Raw genomic sequence first — 27565 nt, forward strand, 5'->3', positions numbered from 1 at the left:
TCTAAAGATTTCCATAGAGTTTATAATTAATATGTTTCATCTATCTAACCAATCATTGTTCTTACAGTTCAACTTATGTAGTAAAAACCAAAATGAATTATGAAGTATTCTAGTCCTAGGCTTAATGTGATCATTTCTGTGAAGTGATGTTGTAAGTCTTCTAACTTTATCTTAATTTTAAACATTTATTTAATACCATCTACACAGATCCAAAGATGAAAGAAAGGTACACAGGATTGCTAAAGGGGTTCTCTTTTGTTGCAGCGATACATTATATTGAGCCCATTCAATAACTACTTCTTCTAAATATTGAAGAAAATGTGCAAATTGACCAAGTTCACTGTCTCAGATGGGGGAAGGAGATTTCTCAAAAAGTGCCCTCTGAGGTGGTTGATGTAAAGCCTTAATTTATTACACTGCTACTCAAACCCATGATGGAACAATTTGGTGACTGTTAACACCCTCAGAGATCAAATTGCCAACATCTGCTGGATCATGGAGAAAGCAAGAGAGTTCCAGAAAAACATCTATTTCTGCTTTATTGACTATGCCAAAGCCTTTGACTGTGTGGATCACAATAAACTGTGGAAAATTCTGAAAGAGATGGGAATCCCAGACCACCTGACCTGCCTCTTGAGAAACCTGTATGCAGGTCAGGAAGCAACAGTTAGAACTGGACATGGAACAACAGACTGGTTCCAAATAGAAAAAGGAGTACGTCAAGGTTGTATATTGTCACCCTGATTGCAGCCAGGAAATTAAAAGACGCTTACTCCTTGGAAGGAAAGTTATGACCAACCTTGACTGATGTTGAAGCTGAAACTCCAATACTTGGGCCACCTCATGCGAAGAGTTGACTCACTGGAAAAGACTCTGATGCTGGGAGGGATTGGGGGCGGGAGGAGAAGGGGACGACAGAGAATGAGATGGCTGGATGGCATCACTGACTCGATGGACATGAGTTTGAGTGAACTCCGGGCGTTGGTGATGAACAGGGAGGCCTGGTGTGCTGTGATTCATGGGGTCGCAAAGAGTCAGACACGACTGAGCGACTGAACTGAACTGAACTGAACACCCTCATAGCTCAGTTGGTAAAGAGTCTGCCTGCAACACAGGTGACCTGGGTTCAACCCCTGAGTTGGGAAGATCCCCTGGAGAAGGAAATGGCAACCCATTCCAGTAGTCTTGCCTGGAGAATCCCATGAGCAGAGAAGCCTGGCGGGCTACAGTCCATGGCATCACAAAGGGTAGGACATAACTGATCGACTAAACCGCCAAACACTATGTGACTGAGGATAGATCAGTTATAAAAAGAAATGTGATTTGTATGTGTATGAGTTTGATCCATTTCATCTTACTAGTGTTGATTTTCTATAATTATCTTTTTCTGATATCAAATTTTGGTGAGAATATCACTAGTGGAATTATGTTTATCTAGACAAACTGTTTTTCAAGTTAGTATTTCAATTCAGTTAAACTTTTATCTGGAAGGGTCATTGGTTCTTTAATCTTGATAACTTACATTGGACCTAAATATAAAATCCTAGATTTCAGTTAAATTGTACGCTATTTTTGTAATCACGATTTCGTAGACTACTCTCTCTGAATCATACTTAAGCAAAAAGCATACTTACATTTGCTCTGCCTAAATTTAGAAAAATAATACAAACTAATTTGGAGTGGTAAGCTATTCTGATTATGGTTCTGTTTCTTTGCAATATTATGACTAGATTAGAAACTTTACAGTAGGAAAATTATTAGCTAACTCAATCCAGAGTTGTATATTTGGAGATCCCCACAGATATATCTGCATATTGGTGTGTGTGTTTACTTATGTATATGGATGAGCAGATAGATGGGAGATAGACGTCTACATTTTATATCTAAATTTCTTACTCTAGCTTTATAGTTTGCCTTTGTTTTAAAATAAACTAAGTTAACACAGTCACTTGGCAGCATACACTGCTGGATGATTAAAAAATAACACAAATAAGAATCTACCTTATTTTTCTTAACTTACTATTTTCTTAATACATGTTTATACCTATAAAAGAATCAGTGCATCATAGAAAACTTTCAGTCTGATTTATTTACAAATTTCAGTTGTCAAAAGGCTTATTTCAGCAGTATAAAGTATAATACCATTCTTTATGTGGGATTCATCCTCTGATTACCCTTTTCAGATTATCTTTTTATACCTAGGGCCCCCGCCTTTTTTTTTTCTGGGTTTTCCCTGATTGGTGACACATCGTACTCTTTCAAATGAAGTGGTTCTGCTGATGCATTTGACAATTTCAGTTACTTTATTTTGTAACTTTTTGATCATAAACACTATTTTACCTCAAAAATTTTTAATACTTCTTTAGGAAAAAGAATTTTGAAGGGTGAATTCTGATTAAGATTGGATGTTTGTCTATATGTAAAAATACCTATGTGCATATCTTCCTTTGCTTTGTCTAATATTGCACATTATGGAATAGAAGTAGATTTCAACATCTGTAATACAAATATTCTAAGCTCAGCATACTTAGGTGCTAGCTCATATTATGTATGCTTAACACAATTTATCTACTACTTACTGCTTTTTAAAAACTATTTGCCTTAGCAACTTTCTTTTTCACGTGGTATTTATTATGTGAATTCAAAATGGCTTGATAGTGATATACTCTGTGGAATGCTAGCTATCACTTGGGAATGCAACTCTTATTCTCATTTTTTCCACATGCTTTGTTGCCACAGATCTTTCTGTGTAACCTTAAATTAAGGCGTTTTCCTCCCTCATAACCTGGTGTAATTTTTTTGTAATATGAATAATCGTGATGACAGAATTAATTTGAATATGAAAATATGAGGGAAAAAGTCATTACATTTAAATTCAAATTAATTGTTAGTTTTGTGAAAGTGGATAAAGAGCAGACTGAAATTTAGAATGTCAAATAAAAGCTACTTTCTTGAGTTGATTTTTAATTTTTCAAGGGCTTAATTTAGTGTAAGGAATGAATTAAAAAGTAACAATTATTATTTGATGATAAATTGAAAGAACAATATTTAATTCAAGGCTTATACAGATATACTTTAAATGAGGATTTCCAAAATTCTAAAATTTAAAGAGTAAATTCCAATTGTTATACCATAGGTTGATGTCTCATTTTGGATATATAGAAAGATAAATATAAGTTAATACTGAGTTCTTCTCCTTAAAGAAAACATGAATCTCAAGTTTCTTTTAATAGGGAAAAAGGAACAATTAAATGGATATTTTAAACTGTTGAAAAAAAGTACACCAAAACTCAAATTTTATTAATAGTTCTTTTGCTTTTGCTAATAGCATAACTACAGACTACACTAAAAAGTTTCTACACAGAAAAAAAAGTATTAAAAGGTAACATCTATTATAACAGAGAAATGAATTACCATATAAAATAGGACTTTTGAGTTTTTCTTCAGATTTTATTCTGTGGCTCTTTTGATCCAAAATGAAAAAGTAGAGCACTATAACAATAGTATTTGGTAATGCAGGCTGATGAACTATTTAGAAAAGTCTACTATAATTACTAATCAAACCTATAATTCCTTATACTTTATATTATTAGCTTCAAGTCATCATAATATATATAAACCAAATTTCTGCTTAAAGTAGCTTAAACATTCTAAAAACAAATTAATGTTTTCACCCAAAGCAAATATTCATTTAATAACTTAGATTTGATTTATAATACATACTTGGCCTAATTTTTATTCAATTTCCTTTATATTCAAATTTGATCACAATAAAATATTCTTCAGCAAAAGAAAGTTGACAAAGATACACAAGAGAACTGCAATTTTTCCTCATCCCAAGTTAATATTCTTTTCTAAATATCCTAGTTTGCATGCTATATAGGCTAAATAAAATTTAAAACAAAATTTTAAAAGGATTGCTTACTTGCTGACTTCGTTTTTGAAAAAGAGTGTTTCAGTAAACTTTGTTCTGCTTCAAGAGAACAGAGCTTATTTTAAAAATGCAGCAAATAGTTTCAGCATGATCTTTTCCTTTATGTTTTATTTAAAATGTTAATGGAGTAAATCCACAATTCACATAATTTGGAAACACTTTTGTTCAGAATAATACATTGTAAGAACAGTGATATACAGGCAAGTCCCCTTAAAGAACATGCATCAATTCAGCTCCCTTTTGAAGCATATTGCAAATGCCCTCTAACAGGGCACAGCAACATTACATAAATCATCTTATATGAAAAATTAACATGACATCAAATATTTATAAATATTAATGTGTATGTTAATATAACCAAAGCTGTAACAAACAATCATAACCTTGCCAAGTTTCCTAGGACAGGCGCTGCTGATAATGATATCCATTATCTCTGGAGGAACGCACAATTATGAAAGTTATATACAGGATGCTATGTTCTTAGCTGCTTTTAAATTTATCCATTAAACATCTACCTTATATATGATATTAACCCTTTACTCACACATCCCTAAGAAATAGAAAGGCAGTTTGTGTGAGCAAATATTCTAAAATCATTTTTATTTAGTCATTTATTTGATAAGTCCCTGATTTTTCATGACTGTAAGTATAATTGGAGCATATGGTGTCCTACAAATATATTCACTTGGATTCATCCTATCAACATGCATTTAAGTCCACATGTGCATTTAAACCTATGGGAAATAGATGGGGAAACAGTGTCAGACTTTATTTTTTGGGGCTCCAAAATCAGTGCAGATGCTAATTGCAGCCATGAAATTAAAACACACTTACTCCTTGGAAGGAAAGTTATGACCAACCTAGATAGCATATTAAAAAGCAGAGACATTACTTTGCCAACAAAGATCCGTCTAGTCAAGGCTATGGTTTTTCCCGTGGTCATGTATGGATGTGAGAGTTGGACTGTGAAGAAAGCTGATCACTGAAGAATTGATGCTTTTGAACTGTGGTGCTGGAGAAGACTCTTGAGAGTCCCTTGGACTGCAAGGAGATCCAACCAGTCCATTCTAAAGGAGATCAATCCTGGGTGTTCATTGGAAGGACTGATGCTAAAGCTGAAACTGCAAAACTTTGGCCACCTCATGCGACGAGTTGACTCACTGGAAAAGACTCTGATGCTGGGAGGGATTGGGGGCGGGAGGAGAAGGGGATGACAGAGAATGAGATGGCTGGATGGCATCACCGACTCGATGGACATGAGTTTGACTGAACTCTGGGAGTTGGTGATGGACAGGGAGGCCTGGCGTGCTGTGATTCATGGGGTCGCAAAGAGTCGGACACGACTGAGCGACTGAACTGAACTGAACTGATTCTGCTCCTTGTTTAAAAAGCCACCCTTTGCAAAGATGGATTTGGGCTCTGAAATTTAATATGCCATGCTATCGCTACTCTGTCCAGGAAAAAGTTCTCTCTCAGAGTGTCTGAGCTGAGAATAACGTGCATGCATGCTAAGTTGCTATAGTCGTGTCTGATTCTTTGGAACCCTGTGAACTGTAGCCCACCAGGTCCTTTGTCAATTGGGTTCTCCAGGCAAGAATACTAGAGTGTGTTGCCATTTCCTTCTCCAGGGCATCTTCCCAACGCAGGGAGCAAACCTGTGTCTCTTAGGTTTCCTACATTGGCAAGCAGGTTCTTTACCACTAGTGCCACCTGGGAAGCCCCCAAATAAGGTGAGAGTTGGTAATTCTTGGCTTTGTCTGAACTTGGGGGTGTCGAGTCCCGAGGTAGAGCTTCTGTCTTACCCCATGGGATCCATGGGATCCATGGGTCATAGGCATGGTCCTCCAGCAAAGTTTTATTTGGAGTTCTTTTTTCAGATTTAGCGCTGTCAGCAGATATGGTTAATTTAGTCAACAAACACTAAAACAACGTGATTTCAGATGAGAGGGGAAAGGGTAACCATTTTGCATATTGCTGTCGAATCAGGTTTGGAATCTAACAGATTTTCAAGGGTAAAGCAAGAAGATAACTTTGTGCCAAGTTGTGTCCGACTCCTTGTACCCTATGGACCATAGCCTGCCAGGGTCCTCTGAACATAGGATTTCCCAGGCAAGAGTCCTGGAGTGGCTTGCCATTTCCTTCTCCAGGGGAAGATAACTTTGAGGACAAACATATTTTTCGAATGAAAACGCTTTGTTTCTCTGTTGGAGAGCTTAATGAGAACCTTCCTGAATCTACCTGACTAAGTCTGCTTCCAGCTAGCACATTCTTCACTGTAGACCGCTCAGTTTCTACTTCCAATCTTACTCACCAGTGTTACAAACAGACCCTGCTTTTGTGGTGCTGGACTCTGGAGAGAACCTGTTCTCTGTCACTTATGGTGAGTACAGGTTTAACTGAGGGTGGTGGGGAAGAGGTGTGAACTGTGTTTCTACTTTATAAAGACTTTTGTCCATTTCTTGGATCTAGGATTCTGTTTGGGGCATTTTGTTTCTGGATAACAATACTAATTCAACTTATTTTATTCTCTGAAAAAGAAAATATGTAATAAGTAAGGTCTCAAGTGGTTAAATAAGTAGGGTGACAATACACAGCCTTGATGTACTCCTTTTCCTATTTGGAACCAGTCTGTTCTTCCATGTCCATTCTAACTGTTGCTTCCTGACCTACATACAGATTTCTCAGGAGGCAGGTCAGGTGGTGTGGTATTCCCATCTCTTTCAGAATTTTCCACAGTTTATTGTGATCCACATAGTAAATGGCTTTGGCATAGTCAATAAAGCAGAAGTAGATGTTTTTCTGGAACTCTCTTGTTTTTTCAATGATCCAGCAGATATTAGCAATTTGATCTCTGGTTTCTCTGCCTTTTCTAAAACCAGCTTGAATATCTCAAAGTTCATGGTTCACGTATTGGTGAAGCCTGACTTGGAGAATTTTAAGCATTACTTTACTAGGGTGTGAGATGAGTGCAATTGTGCAGTAGTTTGAGTATTCTTTGGCATTGCCTTTCTTCGGGATTGGAATGAAAACGGACCTTTTCCAGTCCTGTGCTGAGTTTTCCAAATTTGCTGGCATACTGAGTGCAGCACTTTTACAGCATCATCTTTCAGGATTTGAAACAACTCAATGGGAATTCCATCTCCTCCACTAGCTTTGTTCATAGTGATGCTTCCTAAGGCCCACTTGACTTCACATTCTAGGATGTCTGGCTCTAGGTGAGTGATCACACCATCGTGATTATCTGGGTCTTAAAGATCTTTATTGTACAGCTATACTGTGTATTCTTGCCACCTCTTCTTAATATCTTTTGCTTCTGTTAGGTCCCTACCATTTCTGTCCTTTATCGAGCCCATATTTGCATAAAATGTTCCCTTGGTATCTCTAATTTTCTTGAAGAGATCTCTAGTCTTTCCTATTCTGTTGTTTTCCTCTATTTCTTTGCACTGATCGCTGAGGAAGGCTTTCTTATCTATCCTTACTATTCTTTGGAACTTTGCATTCAAATGGGTATATCTTTCCTTTTCCCCCTTTGCTTTTTGCTTCCCTTCTTTTCACAGCTATTTGTAAAGCCTTTTCAGAAAGTCATTTTGCTTTTTTGCATTTCTTTTTCTTTGGGATGGTCTTGATTCCTGTCTCCTGTACAATGTCATGAACCTCCCTCCATCCAGGGTTAAGTAATAACTCTATTTATTTAACTTATATGCAGAGTACATCATGAGAAACGCTGAGCTGGAGGAAGCACAAGCTGGAATCAAGATTGCCAGGAGAAATATAAATAACCTCAGATATGCAGATGACACCACCCTTATGGCAGAAAGTGAAGAAGAACTAAAGAGCCTCTTGATGAAAGTGAAAGAGGAGAGTGAAAAAGTTGGCTTAAAGCTCAACATTCAGAAAACTAAGATCATGGCATCTGGTCCCATCATTTCATGGCAAATAGATGGGGAAACAGCGGAAACAGTGGCTGACTTTATTTTTCTGGACTCCAAAATCACTGTGGATGGTGATTGAAGCCATGAAATTAAAAGACGCTTACTCCTTGGAAGGGAAGTTATGACCAACCTAGACAGCATATTAAAAAACAGAGACATTTCTTTGCCAACAAAGGTCCACTTAGTCAAAGCTATGGTTTTACCAGTAGTCGTATATGGATGTGAGAGTTGGACTGTGAAGAAAGCTGATTGCCAAAGAATTGATGCTTTTGAACTGTGGTGTTGGAGGAGACTTGAGAGTCCCTTCAACTGCAAGGAGATCCAACCAGTCCATTCTAAAGGAAATCAGTCCTGAATATTCATTGAAAGGACTGATATTGAAGCTGAAACTCTAATACTTTGGCCACCTGATGCGAAGAACTGACTCATTTGAAAAGACCCTGATGCTGGGAAAGATTGAGGGCAGGAGGAGTAGGGGACGACAGAGGATGAAATGGTTGAAAATCGTCAGTGACACAATGGGCATGGTTGGAATAAGCTCCGGAAGTAGTGATGGACAGAGAAGCCTGGTGTGCTGCAGTCCATGGGGTTTCGAAGAGTTGGACACTCAACTGAGGAACTGAAATGAACTGAACTGAACTGATGGTCTAAGAAAGTTACTGTGCAATAGTTATAATGATGAACCTGCATCATTAGGAGAAGGGTAAATTATGTGTGTATCTTCAACATACTCTGGTTAAGAAATCTGGAAATAGTTCATTCAGGTAATACTTCATCAACATGGTTAAAAGTAACAAGAGTGAATCACTTCCTGATGTTTCCAGAGTCTAGAAATGTACCTTTCATTCATTCTCTCCCTCCTACCCTCCCTCTTTTCCCTTAAACACACACACACACACACACACTTGATTTTATTTGTAACACTTCTTTGGTGTCTGATTTGTTTCAGACTAACTTTGCTAACGATGGTGGGCTTATATTTAAGAAAATACATATACAAAGAGATGTTAATTCCTTAAAGGTAATCTGACATATTCTTAGATACATTAAAAGATGCACTGGGTGTATATTCATTATTCATTTAAGTCCAGTCAACTCTCAATTATCTCTGGTAATAGACAGTAAGGACAGAATGAACACATGAAATCTATTTCTAGTCCCAAAACACAACTTTCAATCTCTACTCTCTGAGTTCTTTTCAAGAAAGCAATGCTTCCTTTACCCTTCTTTGTAGGCTCATTTCCATTGTGGAATGACCTTAAGAAAAATAACCCAGGAGAGAGAAAAAAGCAAAGCACAGGATGATCTTAAATCCTCTGCTAAAACTAAGATAACAGATAAAATCTCTAATGACTTATCAAAGAAAGCAAACTGGATGATTTTTCAAATATTGTCTCTGCAAGTGTGGGTCACTTACATAAAATAGTCAATTGTCCTTTATTAAACTGCACCAAATATTTTGCACATCATTTAATCATTTTTATGACTTTTTTAAGATAAGCAAACATATGTCTTAAACTTCGTAAGAGCAGTTAGATTTTAAAATCTGAATATCTTTACACATTTTATCTTACACATTTCCTCTGCAGATGAGGAAGATAAGCAAGGCTTTATTTCACAACACTGTTAAATACAGAATTAACAAAGTCTTGCAAACATGTTATATCAGATTGGATACAGATTCTCAGCATCAGAACAAGCTTCCTAGGGTTCCTTAACTAGCAATAATATTGACCTTTTTACTAAGTGTGAATAGCATTTATTCAACAAGAAATCAATATTGAACTGAAACTCCAAGGTCTTACCAGCTAATTCTAAAGAACTCACTGAGTGGAGATTCTGGGATGTTGATTAGCATAAATGCAAAAATGAAAAGATCATGTAAACAAATGTGTTCAAATTCATATACAGTTTTATATTTGATATTTACTGAACACTGAAAAAAGTGGGAACCAGAACTTGAAAGCTGATTTTTCCCCCCTTCAAAAAGAGTAAAATTAAATCCTTTCAGACACACAACAGTACACTATAATCTAACACCTATTGTGCTGCAGGATGTCAATAGTCATTGATTACTTTCTTTTTGAAGACCCAATGAAATCCTAAAAACTAACATTAACTTTGATGCTAAAAAGGGTCAGAATATTTTAAAACACTATTACTGATGTGGCTTTTTTTTTTTATTCATCTGAAGAACCTTGTCAGATGCATGTTGTGTACAAAAATCTGTGATCCCCACATGGTGATGAAGGAGGGAAGAGGGATCAGGTGATGAATATGGCTCCAAGAAGCTGCTCCAGAAGAGGCTAAGGCAGCTTCTCTGGGATGAGGTCAATCGACACTCATGTCAATAGATGGTCAGTTATTTGGAAGGAAGGAGATAAAGACAGCAGTTTTATTAGTGTAATACTAGAAGAAGGAAAAAGAAGTATGGCATTGTATATGATAGCTGGAATTTTTCTAAATTTATAGACACAACTCTGAGCACTGAGATGATGTGTGTTACTTGTGCCCCAGCCTGGGGTCTATGTGCTCTAGAAGATAAACTGAATTAAATGTTAATTCCATTGACAGTAGTTTTTTTCAACTGGTCCTTCCTCTATGACTCCAGCCTTCCTGGGGCTATTTGTTACAACAAAGAGAACTTGGATATTCTGCCCTGTCCTAAGTTATGCGATGATATTTTCCCCAAGATATTTTCCATTGGGAACATTTCCAGACTCATTTTATAAGGTGTGAATTATCCTGATATCAATAACAGATGAAGAAAGTACAAGAAAACAAAACTATAGGCCAATATTCCTGATAAATTGTAAAAATTCTCAATAAAATACTAGCAAACATAATTCAACAGCACATTAAAAGGTCTGTATACCATGATCATCCACCTGGGATGCAAGGATGGCTCAACATATACAAGTCGATGCAGAAAAAGCATCCGACAAAATTCCACATCCTTTTATGATAAAAAACTCTCAAATTGGCTATAGGATCATACCTCAACATAATAAAGACCAGATACGATAAGCTCACAAGTAACATATTCAATGAAGAAAAGTTGAAAAGCTTTTCCTCTGAGGAACAAGATAAGGGTGTCCACACTCATCACTCCTGTTCCAATAGTCCTGGAATTTGTAGACAGAGAAGATAGCCAAGAAAAATAAATAAAAAACATCCAGATTTGAACTTCTATATAAGCCAGCAATTCTACTTCCGGGTAAGGAAATAAAAACATTAAACCCCAAATGTATATACACCTCCGTGTTCATTACAGCATTTTTTATAATAGCCAAGATATGGAAACAACCTGTGTCCTTCAATGAATGAACAGTAAGGAAAATATGACAAATATATATAATGGAATATTATGTAGCCATTAAAAAGAAGAAAATCTTGCCATTTGTGAAAGCATGGGCATTAGGCTAAGTGAAAGAAGTCAGACAGAGAAATACAAATACATCATACTAATGTATGATCTCACTCATATGTGGACTCTTAAAAACACTTAACTCATAGAAATAGAGAGTAGACTGGTGGTTGCCAGGAGGGAAGGGGAAATGGGTGACTGTGATCTAAGCATATACTCTTCTAGTTACAAGGTGACTAAGTGTTCAAAATGCAATGTACAACACAGTGATGATAGGTTACAATACTGTATTATATACTTGAATATTGCTAATAGATCTTAAAAGTTCTCACCACACACACACACATAAGATAATTATGTGAGGTGATGGATAAAGTGAGGTGTTAACTAACCTTACTGTGATAATAATTTTGCAATTATACATCACACTATACACCATAAAACTGTACAATATTATATGTCAATTATATCTCAAGAAAAGGTGGGAAATCAACAACAACAAAACATCTTCTATCAAAGGAAGAAAATTAATCTTCTGCAGTTGCCTCCTTGAAATGTGGAAACTGGTTTTAGGAGATGGATAGTGGAATCTCAAAGGTATATTAGGAAAAAGCTCCGTTGTCATCCATAGAAGCATAGCAAACTAGGGGTCAACATTCACTTCAAAGTGTATTATCCTTCTATTACACATAAACACTTGATCTCTCTTCTTGAATATGAATATTCTTATTCAATTGAGTAGATGCCCTCTGAAAAGGTGTTCTGCATTTGGCTTGCAAGAATCAGGCCATTCTAGACAAGAGGGCACCAGAGGAGTTCTTATGATTTATCACGTCTATGATCCATGAATTAAAAGGCCTTGGTGAGTGAGACCATTATGGTTTATTGCTCTGGGAGTGAATACTACAGTGAATGTGAAGAGAAGCTGGCATTAGCGTCTGAGCAATAAAAGTCCCTGAATGCTGATTTACCTGACAGACAAAACTGGCTCTGAAAGAATGCTAATTACAAAAAAAAACTTGTAAATAAAGATTGTGTCCTTTTATCCCAAACATCTTAATAAAAGTCTAAATCATTTTCATATGAAACTATGAGGAAAATTATACATAACCATTTATGTTCCATTATGGGTTGACATCTTTGGTTTAGATTACAAAGACATTGAGAATACCCACAAAAAAATGATGTGGAAGCTTTCAAAATGCTAACAATATCACTTTTGCTTCTTAGCTGGTTCAAGGGCCCTGAAATTGGATAATACTTTTTCACAAAATCATAGTCTAAAAGTTACTTACTCTAAATAAGTTATAATGGCCTTAGAGTTGCTCTCTTCCAGATGATCTATTTGGTCCTCAGATACAGCCCCATCTCTTCAAGCCTAATCTAAATTATGCCAAATTGCTGAGTGTCTATTCAATCTTCTTACATCTTTAGAGAATTCCAGTATTTTAGTTTGAAAGCACATCAGGTATCATAGTGCCATCACATATGGGAAGATTTTTCTTATTACTAACAATCCCTCTGCCAAAATTGAAAACCCTGTTCCCTAATTCTGGATTAGACTTTCAAGATCCTTAAAAGAGCAGCTCAAATACCTATATTATTGAACAGGGATTGGCAAGTGTTTTCTCTAAAGCACCAGATAGTAAATATTTTTGGCTTTGCAGGCCATAGGCTCTCTATAGCAACTATTCAGCTCTGCCATAGGGGCATGAAAGCTGTTATAGATCAGATATAAATGAGTGAACATAGCTGTGTTCCAACAAAATTTTATTCATGGACACTGAAATTTGAATTTCCTATAACTTTTACAGGTCAGGAAATATTCTTCTCTTTTTCCTCCACCATTTAAAAATGTAGAATCCATTCTTATCTCATGGGCTGTACAAAACACAGCAGCAGGCTGCATTTAGCACACAAGCCCTAGTTTGCCAACCTCTGTTCCGGAAGATGCTGTTGTAAGGATGCTTCATCCACTTATATTATTACAAGGGAGAGAGTTAATTTTAGTTCACTTTATTTAATCAATCATCAACACATTTCATAAGATACTTTCTGTAACCAGGCCTGGAGGACAAAGAGGGAAAGTGAAAACCAGGTATCAGGATGGCATCCCAGCTTCAGTCACAAAGCCAGGATAGCTGAGATGTGTAGATAGGAATTGCTCTGGACGGCACTGCTGTAGACATACCCGGGAAGCAATGGTGTGTCTTGCTCACCTTGTCTTTATGCTGAAATGCATTGAATTTCTTATAAGTTCTTTTTTTGAACATTTTAATCACTTTGGTTGCTCTCACTGTGTAAAGTATAATATTTTTCTTCCTGTCATGGTGAGAATGAATCAGTATCTGAAACTATTTGTCTATATTATCCAACTCTCACTGATTCTATATAAAGTACAGCATAATCACAATATTTGCACGAACCTGATATGAAGTACTTTTTATCAAAACATTGGTGTAATCATACAAAATTCTATTTCCTAAATAGGTAGGTTGTAGAAGTGGGGCCTAATATGTTGGCTATGTAAATTAACTTCAGATTCTAAAGTTAATATAATTGGCACGCTAATGATTTAGAAATCTTGGTAGACAATAAGGGGCTTCCCAGGTGGTGCTAGTGGTGAAGAATCTGCCTGTCAAGGCAGAAGATGCAGAAAACAGAAGTTTGATCCCTGGGTTGGGAAGATCCCCTGGAGTAGGAAGTGGCAACCAATCCAGTATTCTTGCCTGGAAAATTCTATGGGCAGAGGAGTCCTGTGATCTACAGTCCATGAGGCTGCAAAGAGTTGGACATGACAGAGCAACTGAGCACAGTAGACAGTAAGATACTTTAGGCATAAGAAGTCGAGTTAAACAGGACTATTAATAGGCATTTTTGATGATAAATTTTCTATTTTATCATGCCACTATAAAAACAAAGTAAGAATGTGCCTTAGTTTAAATAATTAATAATGGAAGTCCCAAGTTGCTTAATAAGGAGAACACAAACAGTAAGACCTTGGAGATAATCTGAGTTATAATTTGCACCTTGGAGATAATCTGAGTTATAATTTGTGCTTTCCTGGTTTTCTCTTTAACTCACTTGTATAGCAATTGTCCAATACCCTTGGAATTATTTGCATCCATGATCCCACCACTCCACCCCATATTAAGAGCACCCCATCTAAGAACATTCCAGCTCTTAGAAATGAGGGAATGTGTCCTGTTCATTTCATACTCCCCAGACTAAGCAAAATGCCTACTGCTGCTGCTGCTGCTGCTAAGTCGCTTCAGTCGTGTCCGACTCTGTGCGACCCCATAGACGACAGCCCACTAGGCTCTCCCGTCCCTGGGATTCTCCAGGCGAGAACACTGGAGTGGGTTGCCATAAATGCCTACTACAGTTGTGTAAATGCTTAATGCATTTTTGTAGAATGAATGCATTGCATTATCTTGTGAATCAACTTGTTTGAATTAATTACAAAAAGACATCTCATGTTTCCCTATTCTATCTTTGTAGACAGGAAATGGTGATTCTGTTTCAGTTGCCTTGGCCTGAGTGCTTCCAGGAAACAAAGGAAAAAAATTTCATATATCTCAACTTCCCTTATTAGAGCCTTACCATCAAGACTTCATAATGCAGATGTTTTAAAGATCTAAATGTGGATTGCCACAGACTTAGATATTTTAACAGCAGATAAGAGAGATTTTCTGTGACTTCTTATGAGCCTGTGAAAGTGAAAGTTGCTCAGTCATGTCTGACTCTTTGAGACCTCATGGGTTATACAGTCCATGGAATTCTCCAGGCCAGAATACTGGAGTGGGTAGCTGTTCCCTTCTCCAGGGGATCTTCCCAACCCAGGGATTGAATCCAGGTCTCCTGCATTGCAGGCGGGTTCTTTACCAGCTGAGTCACAAGATAAGTCCAAGAATATTGAAGTGGGTAACCTATTACTTCTACAGCAGATCTTCCTGACCCAGGAATCAAACTGGAGTCTCTTGCACTGCAGGCAGATTTTTACCAACTGAGTAATTCAGACTTAAATTGAAGAAAGTAGGGAAAACCACTAGACCATTCAGATATGACCTAAATCAAATCCCTTATGATTATACAGTGGAAGTGAGAAATAGATTTAAGGGACTAGATCTGATAGACAGAGTGCCTGATGAACTCTGGACGGTGGTTCGTGACATTGTAAAGGAGACAGGGACCAAGATCATCCCCATGGAAAAGAAATGCAAAAAAGCAAAATGGCTGTCTGAGGAGGCCTTACAAATAGCTGTGAAAAGAAGAGAAGCGAAAAGCAAAGGAGAAAAGGAAAGATATAAGCATCTGAATGCAGAGTTCCAAAGAATAGCAAGGAGAGATAAGAAAGCCTTCCTCAGTGATCAATGCAAAGAAATAGAGGAAAACAACAGAATAGGAAAAACAAGAGATCTCTTCAAGAAAATTAGAGATTCCAAGGGAACATTTCATGCAAAGATGGGTTTGATAAAGGACAGAAATGGTATGGACTTAACAGAAGCAGAAGATATTACGAAGAGGTGGCAGGAATACACAGAAGAACTATACAAAAAAGATCTTCATGACCAAGATAGTCACGATAACATGATCACTGACCTAGAGCCAGACATCTTGGAATGTGAAGTCAAGTGGGCCTTAGAACGCATCACAATGAACAAAGCTAGTGGAAGTGATGGAATTCCAGTTGAGCTATTTCAAATCTTGAAAGATGATGCTGTGAAAGTGCTGGACTCAATATGCCAGCAAATTTGGAAAACTCAGCAGTGGCCACAGGACTGGAAAAGGTCAGTTTTCATTCCAATCCCAAAGAAAGGCAATGCCAAAGAATGCTCAAACTACCGCACAATTGCACTCATCTCACACGCTAGTAAAGTCAAGGCTTTAGCAATATGTGAACCGTGAACTCCCAGATGTTCAAGCAGGTTTTAGAAAAGGCAGAGGCACCAGAGATCAAATTGCCACATCCGCTGGATCATGGAGAAAGCAAGAGAGTTCCAGAAAAACATCTATTTCTGCTTAATTGACTATGCCAAAGCCTTTGACTGTGTCGATCACAATAAACTGTGGAACATTCTGAAAGAGATGGGAACACCAGACCACCTGACCTGCCTCTTGAGAAACCTGTATGCAGGTCAGGAAGCAACAGTCAGAACTGGACATGGAACAACAGACTGGTTCCAAATAGGAAAAGGAGTGCATCAAGGCTGTATATTGTCACCTTGCTTATTTAACTTATATGCAGAGTACATCATGAGGAACGCTGGGCTGGAAGAAGCACAAGCTGAAATCAAGATTGCTGGGAGAAATATCAATAACCTCAGACATGCAGATGACACTACCCTTATGGCAGAAATTGAAGAGGAACTCAAAAGCCTCTTGATGAAAGTGAAAGAGGAGAGTGAAAAGGTTGGCTTGAAGCTCAACATTCAGAAAACAAAGATCATGGCATCTGGTCCCATCACTTCATGGGAAATAGATGGAAAAACAGTGGAGACAGTGTCAGACTTTATTTTTTGGGGCTCCAAAATCACTGCAGATGCTGATTGCAGCCATGAAATTAAAAGGCGCTTACTTCTTGGAAGGAAAGTTATGACCAACCTTGATATAATATTAAAAAGCAGAGACATTACTCTGCCAACCAAGGTCCGTCTAGTCAAGGCTATGGTTTTTCCCGTGGTCATGTATGGATGTGAGAGTTGGACTGTGAAGAAAGCTGAGCGCCGAAGAATTGATGCTTTTGAACTGTGGTGTTGGAGAAGACTCTTGAGAGTCCCTTGGACTGCAAGGAGATCCAACCAGTCCATTCTAAAGGAGATCCATCCTGGATGTTCATTTGAAGGACTGATGCTAAAGCTGAAACTCCAATACTTTGGCCACCTCATGCAACGGGTTGACTCACTGGAAAAGACTCTGATGCTGGGAAAGGTTGGGGGCGGGAGGAGAAAGGGACGACTGAGAATGAGATGGCTGGATGGCATCACTGACTCTGTGGACATGAGTTTGAATGAACTCCGGGAGTTGGTGATGGACAGGGAGGCCTGGTGTGCTGTGATTCATGGGGTCGTGGAGAGTCGGACATGACTGAGCGACTGAACTGAACTGAACTATGAGGGAAGCCCTGGGTAAGGGCAAAGATGTGCATCGCTGAGGGCTTGGGGAATGGTAGTGTTACCCATGCGGGCTGGACATTTGCTGATGCTACAAACTGAGCTGTGCACCAGCAGGTCTGAATGGAGATTCAAGCTATTGTAGGGGTTAAATCAGGGCATACAGGTTATGTCATTTGTTTTATTAATACTATATATGTGGCGCTTCTCTGATTGTGACAAAGTACAGAAAATGTCAAAACAAACTTAGAGTGATTTTAAGAACCTTGATTTATGCTCCTTGAAAATGCTAAGCATGTTATTGTATTGCACTTACCTATCTAAAAAATGGGTAAAGTAATGACTTAAATATTCTAAGGACTGTGAAACTATTTGGAAATAAGTCCTTTAGATATCCAGTGGCTCTAACTAAACCTGTCTCTTGAAGTTAAGCATCCTAAGAAACAAAATCAAAGCCTGAGTACTCAGCAAATCAAGCAGCTTCCGATCAGATTTTCATCAACTCACTCGGAAAGTGTCATTAATGGAAAAAAAAAGGAAAATTTTTTTGGTGCCTGCCCTCTTTTACAAGGCTGTGAGATTGCTGACTCCATGGATGGGTTTCACCCTTCATTGGAATATAAGCTGAGTGTCTGCAAAGGGGCAGTGACGCTTCAACAGGGATAGATACAGACAACTGATGTAGCAAGTATTTTAGACGACTGCAGGCTAGATGGAGTGGGGCACGAATTGGAAGTGAGCTAAGAAGGACGGTCCGAGTCGCTGCTCAGTGTGAGCAGATCTCACCATACTGAGACTACATTACAGCAGGGACCTCCATTCTAGCTTTTCCCTACTCTCAGCTTTCATCTCGGGGTATTATCTCACCTTCGGTGTCACTTGAGCTGGGTTATGGTACTGGTTTTATTTCCACATATGGTAGGCCAACTCTGGCAGTTTTGTACAGCTAATGCTAATACTTACAATACTAATATTAGCAAACTTTTACATAGCACTCATGTGCCAAGTGTCAAGGTGCTCAGTATTGGGTCAATTTACACCACAGAAATGGGCACAGTATTCAAACGCGGTCCCAGCCCCACTGGTTGTTAAGTATTTACCAGCACTTTACTGGTGCCAGCCCGGGCTGGTGCCAAAGGGAAATGGTGATATTTTCTCATCCTTTTATTGTACCTGCATTGACTGAGAGAGCTGTGATTGACATTCAAAAACCTGGATCTGACTCCAGAAGAATGCAGAGTGTAGTATCTGCAAACAAAACAAAAAGGACATCTGATACCATAAAGGTCATTTGCATATCTGTGTCAATCTGTGAAAGATAGGTTCATCTTAATTTTATGAGTGCCATTACAGAAAACTTGGAAGGGGTCATCTGGAGATCAAGTATTATTAGTATTATTTGTCACCCCGTATTCACATAACCATTATGAGAATGGTACATCTATACTGGTTTAAAAAGAGCCATAACAGTCAGGCTTTGATTTCAAAACGGGGTTTTTCTGAAGTTGACTGAGAGAATTTCTTTTCTTTGGTTTTGCTGTCAGTGAAAAAAAGGGACCATGACAAGTGATGGGTAGCTTTGGATGGCAGCTCTTTGTGAGCTGGGATTCATCTAATAGTGAAGATGTAAGCGAGCCATGTGTTGTACATTCGCTGGCATTCCATTCTACTTTATCTTTCACTGTAATTTAAAAATTTGAGTTAAGAACTTTCATTATTGGGTAAGTTGATTGAATTCAAACTAATGCTGGCAGAAAATGTAAAACTGGTCTTTTTTGCACTTAATTATTAAAATCTTATAGGTGAAATGAATGAAAAACTGATTTCTGCCTTTATTCTTACCAGATTTTCGTATTTAAAATATTTATCCAATGCCTTGGGCATTATTAGAAGTGTGTCTTAGTTGGGTTAACTTTTTAATTCTCTAGAATGAAGTCACTCGGTGTATGTCCAGAGACTTTTTAGATGGTGAGTCTACTTTTTATAAACTGTTCAGATTAATATATATATATAAATAGAAATTTTGTAAATATCAGTTTAGTATAATTCTGTGTAAGCCTCTCATCTTTGGTGAAACATTTTTTGAAGGGGGTCAACTTTTAGACTAGTAAAAAGGTTTATTTTGGAAATTCTCTATTTTTAACTGAAAGAACAAAAATGGTCACAATTTCTCATAAAGCTAATTCACTTTAATACTGTTTTCTTAAATCACCTCTGCTAATAGGGTTTTCTGGTTCAGAAGATAATGCAGTTGAGAGATGAAGGAACATTTATTGAGCATTTACTGAGTGCCAGAGGCTCTTCTAAGTACTTGATGTACTTTATCTCATTTAATCCTCCACTATCCCTAGGAGATAAGCACAAATCTGATCCTAGTTTGCAGATAAGAAGACTTGCAGTTTAAAAGGGCTAAGAAACTGACCAAGGTCAACAGATTCTAAGAGGCAGAGGCAGGGCCAACCCAGATGGTCTATTACCCAAGGCTGTGCTCCTTAACTCTCTTCCTATTTGGTCTTAAGATTTGAGACAAGACACGGCAAGGAATGATCCCAGAATTGATTCACCATATACACGTGATCCTGAAATAATTGTAGCACAGTTTGAGGGGTTCCTGGGAGAGAGCTGTTTTGTATCACTTGATAAAATGAGATTAAATTCCTAAAAAGAGCATTTTAAGTCTTGGCTATGGTGTTGAAAGGAAGCCCAAATACGCAAACTATCAAGCTTTGTCTACTAATCACTGCTGCTTAGGAGGGGCTTCCCTGGTGTTGAAGTGGTAGAGAATCCACCTGGAATGCAGGAGCCACAGGAGAACTGGGTTTGATCCCTGGGTCAGGAAGATCCCCTGAGTAGGGGCTTGAGTGGGGAGATACAAGAAGAAATGGATGTTTGGATGATTTAAACCGAGGTGGTAATGTCTCCTCTCCGGTAGAAGCACTGGAATGGAAAAGATGACTTATGATTTTACATTTTAGAGAATCTGTAAGCATTTCATTAAGCTCTGCAATCATGAGCTCAAGTCATTTGTTGCTGTTGGTGGTCATGGTGGAAGACTGAGGGGAACCTGGGGTCAGAGAAGAGAATTAAAGCCAAGCTGTGTGTTAGGCCTTTTCAGGTTAGCAGAAACAGAGCTGTGCTCTACTTACACCCAGGTGACTGGGTGTTTATCACACGGACACATAAAGAAATAAGGCAGAACATAGCTGAGACAGTGAACCACTGCAGAGCGAGCGTAGAACATGTCTCATGGGACAAGCGCTGGAAGTGCCGTGTGTTCCTCTAAAATCACGGTATCGCAGTCACTCTTGCTTTGTCTCCTGCTTCTACAACTCCCAGGCAGGCTGCCTCTGCTCTCTTCAACTCACAGCTTCTGTTTGCTCCTGGATTCTACTGCCTTGGGGCTTTGGATTACTGCTGTTTTCTCCTTTCTAAGTTCACTCATTTCTTCTCTAGCTCAGAAGTCACTCAACTTTTCTCTAAATGGCCAGATAGTATATATTTTAAGCTCTGTAGGCAATATAGTCTCTGCTGCTACTATTGTAGGCTATATGGATCGTCTCTGCTGCCTTGGAGAAGGCAATGGCAACCCACTACAGTACTCTTGCCTGGAGAATCCCATGGACGGAGGAGCCTGGTGGGCTACAGTCCATGGGGTCGCAAAGAGTCGGACACGACTGAGTGACTTGGGTTTGCTTTCGCTATTCAGTTCTGCCACTGTAGTACAAAAGCAATCATGTGAAGTGAAAATCACTCAGTCGTATCGGACTCTTTGCGACCCTGTGGACTGTACAGTCCACATGGAATTCTCCAGGCCAGAATACTGGAGTGGGTAGCCTTTCTCTTCTCCAGGGGATCTTCCCAACCCAGAGACTGAACCCAGGTCTCCCGCATTGCAGGCAGATTCTTTACCAGCTGAGCCACCAGGGAAGTCGAAACATAGACAATGTATAAATGGATGGGTGTGACTTTGTGCCAATAAAACTTTATTAATGAAAACGGAAATGTGAGTTTCATATAAGTTTCACATGTCACAAAGTACTATCCTACTTTTTTCTAACCATTTAAAAATGTAAAAGTTATTTTTTGTTTTTGGGCCATGTAAAAATAGATGGTGTGGCTGGATAGGGCCTGAAGGCTATCTGTCCATCCTTGATCTAGATCCTTCTCTTAATTCACATTCATACCTTCCAACAGAGAGGAAATGTATTGGTCTAGTTAGTTGTTATGTTTAGGGTCTTGGGCTATGACACTGAATGGCTTGAGTTTAAATTCCAGATTCCAGCACTTATAAGTGGCATAAACTGAAGCAAGTATATGTTGAATGAACCTATAGACCCTTATATAGGGCTTTCCTGGTAGCTGAGCTGGTAAAGAATTTTCCTGCAATGCAGGAGATCTGGGTTCAATCCCTGGGTTGGGAAGATCCCCTGGAGAAGGGAACAGCTACCCACTCCAGTATTCTGGCCTGGAGAATTCCATGGACTGTATAGCCCATGGGGTTGCAAAGAGCTGGACAGGACTGAGCAACTTTCACTTTCATAGACCCTTAGACCCATAGACCTTCACCCTGTAAATGAAGTTAGATGAAAACCATGTGGCAAAGCATAATGACCTAGATATAAGGAATTTCAGGTTTTTGCTCACTCAGAAGGGGTATGTGGGCAGGGCAAGCTGTCAGATCACCATGTTCTGTTCTGTAATCATGACTAATATTCATTGAGCATCTACTATAACAAGGAAGAAAGAAAAAAACAAGTCAGAGGATGGAGCCTAGGGAGGCTTAGAGGCGAGGACAATGAGATAAACAAGTTGTTTCAGGAAGAGAAGTAACAGGGACACAAGAAAGCTGCTCTCCAGGCTTGTTAGATTTCAAATCTTTTCATTGTAAAGTAAACCAGAGACACAGAAAACATACAAATCAAATGCGTAGCTCCGTAAGTTATTATAAGGCAAACACCACCCAGGTCAGGAAGGAGAACTCTGTCTAACAGAAGCTGCTTCCCCTGACCCATCACAGGCATAACCCCCTCCCTCTGATCTTAACTATTATCCTGACTTTTAGAGTAATCTCTTTGAGTTTTTCTTCTGATAGTCTCATCCCCCTAACGTGCATTCCTAAAAATGGTAGCTTAGTTATGCCCATTAAAAAAAAAAAAAAACCTGATATGTTTTTAAAGTCCCTTTTAATCTGTAGGTTTCTCCCAGATCCCTTTCATTTCTTTACATTTTACTGAAGAGCTTGGGTGGTCTCACCTGTACTGTAGTTTTTCCGATTGTCTGTATCCTGCAAACGTGATGCTCTCAGTGCAGATCAATATGTTCCTCTGTTTTTTGAATTTCCTGCAAAGTGACAGCTGACTCCAAAGACTGCATCCAATCCAGGTTTGATCCCTTTGGAAACATACAAGTTGTCTTTATAGAGCCTAGTGTTCCTCCTAGTTTAGTTGTCATTTCCATGATGCTTTTTGGCATTGGCAGGACTATTTCAAGCTCACAGCGTCTCATTCTCTCACTTTCTGTGGTCTTAGCAGCCACTGATACAAAATGCCCACACCTGCTCATTCACGAAGAAAACACTGATGCTCTAGCTCTATTGTTTCCTTTTCACATGTTAGATGAAATACTTATATGGGTATGGCAACCCATTCCAGTATTTCTGGAGAATCGCCATAGACAGAGGAGCCTGGCGGGCCGCAGTCCACGAGGTCACAAAGAGTGAGACAGGGCTGAGCGACTGAGCACCGTGTCTCGTTCTCTCATTTTCTGTGGTCTTACCAGCCACTGATACAACATGCCCACATCTGGTCATTCACGAAGGCTGCAAAAACAGTGATGTTCTAATTCTATTTCCCTTTTACACATGAGGTGAAATACTTATATACATAGACATCTACTTCATCTACTAGTTGGCTCCTCAGTGGATTCTTTATTTTCCATTCTTGGAGATAATGAGTTGGTTCATTATCTTGCGATGGTCATCAATACTTATTTAAAAAACAATATCATTATGAACTCATGAACTTAAACAAATTGTCTGGGTTTAAACTATTGCAATGATTATCATTATGGAGTTGGATTTGTTGTCTTTGGCTGGTAGACTCTCTTTGCTGGCTACTGAATCGTTTTGACATGACGTGACCTTAGTTTTTGATAGCTTCTTTGCCCCATTCTATTATAATATAAGATATTCCAGATTCCTCTTGCATATTTTTGCCCTAGAAATAGAATTAGCCATTTCTCCTAGAAATTCTTATTTCTTTTATTGAGAAAAAGTGTTGGTCATTGTTTCTAGCCTTTTAAATGCACAAAGCTCAGAAATATATACATGCATTTAAAGATAAAATATTTCATGAATTCCTGTTTATATTCTAATTCAAGTTTGAGATTATAAAAGTTTTACTTAATTTCTCTGTTTCATCACTATCTCTTCCTGCCTTCCATAGGTCCATCTCTATTATACCTTATTCCCCCTACTTTTTAAAACACTGAATTTTAATTCTTAAGAAACAAAAATGATAAAATAAGAAAGTCTCATAATGATACATCTGTTTTTATCTCATATCACACACACAACAGTCTCACAATTAAAGTACAAATATTACTACCAATATGATAGCTGAAAACTTCCAAAAAAAGCTTTGTATATATATACTCCCCCCTCTCCTCCCATTTTTTAAATAGTTATAACTACATTGTCAGAGCTGATAACCATGACATAACATACTCTCTGCCATTTAACCCTCATTTCCTCTTACTTTTACAGGTAAATATACATTTATTAAACCAGTCCTTATTTATTATTACCAGTACTTAATGTATTAAACCAGTCCTTAATTTATTATTACCAGTCCTTACCTTAATGTCTTTCTAGGCATAAACTCGGTCTCTACTGGGAAGGGTTCATGGGAACAATATTCTTAATGCTGGTGACAGTTTACCTGTTCCCCCTACTCTTGAAAGTCAGTTTTGTTAGATAGCAAATCCTGGGCTATCTAACATTTTCTATATGCTTGCTACTCTATTTTCTTTTGGCATAAAGCATGGCTGTTGCAAAGTCTGATGATAATTGAACTTCCTTTTTCTTAGAGGTCATGAATTTTTTTGTTAAGATGCTCCCCAACTTTTATTTAGAGTCCAGTAATTTTTACTAGTCTTGATGCTGGTTGCTCTGGATTCTCAAGAATGCAGTGAACACTTTCAATTTGTAGCTCTAAATCCTTAGTTCAGGGAACTCAGAATTTTGAGTTATTGTTCTTAGTATTTAGTCTGTTCTCTCATTTGGGTTTTCATCGGCAGCAACTCCTATTCATCATTGGTTTGATTTCCTTTTCTTTCCTTCAATATTGATTGTTTTCTCGCGAATCCCTTTAGTCTATTTCTTCATTTCTTTTGGATGTTTAAAAATTCCTCCTTTTTGCTTTCTATTTCACTTGAGACATTACCTACTGCGTCTATAAGTGCTAGTATTCCTTCTGATTTAGTCTTCATTGCTAAAGTGATTTTCACTTTAAATAAAGTGATTTTTAATTTATTCTTTAAATTATTCTTTCCTGAAGTCTGTCACTTTATCTCTGAGATTTTCTAACAGATTTATGTTGCACTTTCAGGTATTGTATCATTTTCTTAATATTTTTCTTAATGTTTCTCAGCTTGTTTTAGAATAGCAGGCTGGCGGTTTGATCTTTTTTGAGGACACAGCTTTCTGGTGTGCTTTCATTGTCTGTTGGGATGTTATTCTTCTACTTGGTTTCTTCTTTTTCTCATCATAACATTGTCTGGATTTGACCTCAATACTTTTCTGTTGTTCCTTTCTATATGAAATTAGTTTTCTTGAACTTTAAGAATGAGGCTGGATTCTGGGTAGCTTTCCTAATTTCACAGGGCTCCCTCTTCTGTTGCTTTTTGTAAAAGTGCAGTAACTTGCTTTCCCAGATTTCCTGGCTGTCTTCCTCTTTCGCTGACTCTGGATTTCCCCTTGACTTTGTCACTGTTGTCCCCATCGTTCTGCTCATGGCTGCTTCCACTCCCAGCTGTTTGCACTCTGCAGGGACCCCAGGCTATATCATGGCATCTGTCAGTCCTAGGCTCTTGAGGGTCCCTTCCTCCATTGAAAATGTTAAAAATTATACTTTATGACTGTGTTGATATTAAAGTGAATATATTAAGACATTTTCCTTGACCTAAGAGTGCATTTTTTCCTTCTGATTTCAGAAGAAATGTAAGCATTCCATGGGTCCCCCAAAGACCAGTGGGCCCTAGGTACTGTGGCTAGTATGCCCAGGGATAGCTTTGCCCTGGAGGGACCCCGTCCTGGAAGAGTGCCTCCAGGGTCATTTGTGAGCATCTTAGTGGCTCCACTGCTCCAACCCTTTCCAGACATTGTGGGCTTTTCACACTCCCCAGGTACCATCCTCCTACACAAACATGGATGCTGTGCGACTCTTTGGCTACCAGTGGTTCATCTCCACCTGCTTGTATTTTGGTGTGCAGGGGATAATATATCATCCAGCTCTGTTGAAAATACTGTCCAGGGAGTTTTGGTCTTGCTATTTATGAGTTCTGTCTGTTTTTATGTGTGGATTTAGGAACAGAAAAACTGTGCTGCTGTGGCTGCCATCTTTCTTTCTTTGGGCTTTTAATACACTTCCATATTCAATGACTCAGGAGAGCCTCCTCATTTGCCAGAAAAATCCAAAGTGAAATTTTATCGCTCCCCAACATACTCTTCTTCCTAAAATTCTAACAGTAGAGGATTGATTTTGAGATGACCAGCACTGTTTAAGATACAAGTTATCTTTGAAATGGTTACAGGAGAGTAAGTAGCTACTCATACATTGGAATGAATGGTTTTGGGCTTCCCTGGTGGCTCAGAGGTTAAAGCGTCTGCCCGCAATGCGGGAGACCTGGGTTTGATCCCTGGGTCGGGAAGATCCCCTGGAGAAGGAAATGGCAATCCACTCCAGTATCCTTGCCTGGAGAATCCCATGGATGGAGGAGCCTGGTGGGCTACAGTCCACGGGGTCGCAAAGAGTCGACACGACTGAGTGACTTCACTTGGCTTTCCACAGAGTGGCATTAAGAGATGAGGGTGAGGTGGAGACGAGAGGTGATTTTGAAGCTGGGACATCTGAAGGAGATCCAGTTTCCGAGTATACAGCAGACAAGGCGGTATTCTAGGCTTGAATGAAACAGACATCATAAATTTTGAATTTGGCCAAACTTCAGAGTATCCTACATACTTGAAAAGCCTTTGTGTCAACCAAAGGGCTTCCACTTTAACCTTGAGTTGTAGTGAATTGTATTTTACACTGAATGAAGATTGCATTTCTGCCCCTGGGAGTTGGAAAGGTGGTTGCCTAAAACACCCAGTGGGCAGATAGTCTCATGATGTGCAGATGCCAGCTGATTCTTGACATTCTTGTGTATCCTCAAAAATGCAGTCAACTGTTTCACTCTAACCACTGCCAGGCCAAACGACAGATGCAGAACTGGAAACATCCTATGACCTGTCTTTTGAAGAACAAAATCAGGTCTCAACAAGCTATTTCAGGCATAACGGTGCTTTGGTTATTTATATTTGTTTCTAGGTTTCCAGTCCATCCTGCTGTAGTCTGCTTCACACAACTAGAGCTGGGAGACTGCAAACTACATTTCCCACACTCCCTTGCATGTGGCATCTTGTAACATTCTGCACATGGTAGACAACTGGAAGGCAGGAGGAAGGGAAATAAAAGCTTAATTTTTGTTCCGAGATCCTGTTGGCACTATTCCAATAGAAGAAGAGAGTTAAGTGCCAGCCTACACTGGAAGCTAGCGCTGTCAGCACCAGCTATGCCATGCCCCTCAGGTACCATCACCAGACATCATGCCCTGTCTGATGATGCCCCCAAACATCATCAAAGCACCATGCACTGTTGACCTCAGAGGCTTCAGTACCAGCTACACAGGGACCCTCCTTCCAACTCCCAGGCTAAATAAATCTCAGCTCTACTCCCCTGATGTAGGGCTACAAGCTCCTTTCTACAATTACTGTTACAACACCTGGGTGACCACTGCCCTAGGGGTTGGAGGTGTTTCTACTGATTAGTGATACTTACGTCAGCATCCCTTTCTTTATTTCTTTACTCTTTCATCCTTCCAACTAATACCTGGTATGAAGTTTGTTCCAAACAATTCTATATACCCAGTATAGTTTTTGGTTTTTTGACTCGTTATTTGA

General features: G+C 38.7%; 1 pseudogene across 1 annotated transcript in view; it reads left to right on the forward strand.

The window, feature by feature from the left end:
• Positions 1-12245, forward strand: part of LOC148773765 (uncharacterized) — a 40015-nt pseudogene extending 27770 nt beyond the window's left edge. Inside the window, exon 4 of the transcript XR_016036489.1 lies at positions 7641-12245. The product of XR_016036489.1 is annotated as an uncharacterized LOC148773765 (transcript). The remainder of the gene's footprint in view (positions 1-7640) is intronic.
• The last annotated feature ends 15320 nt before the right edge of the window (positions 12246-27565 follow it).

The sequence above is a fragment of the Moschus berezovskii genome, chromosome 26, assembly GCF_049115385.1.
Source record: "Moschus berezovskii isolate FMDL1 chromosome 26, NW_MosBer_1.0, whole genome shotgun sequence".
NCBI lineage: Eukaryota > Metazoa > Chordata > Mammalia > Artiodactyla > Moschidae > Moschus > Moschus berezovskii.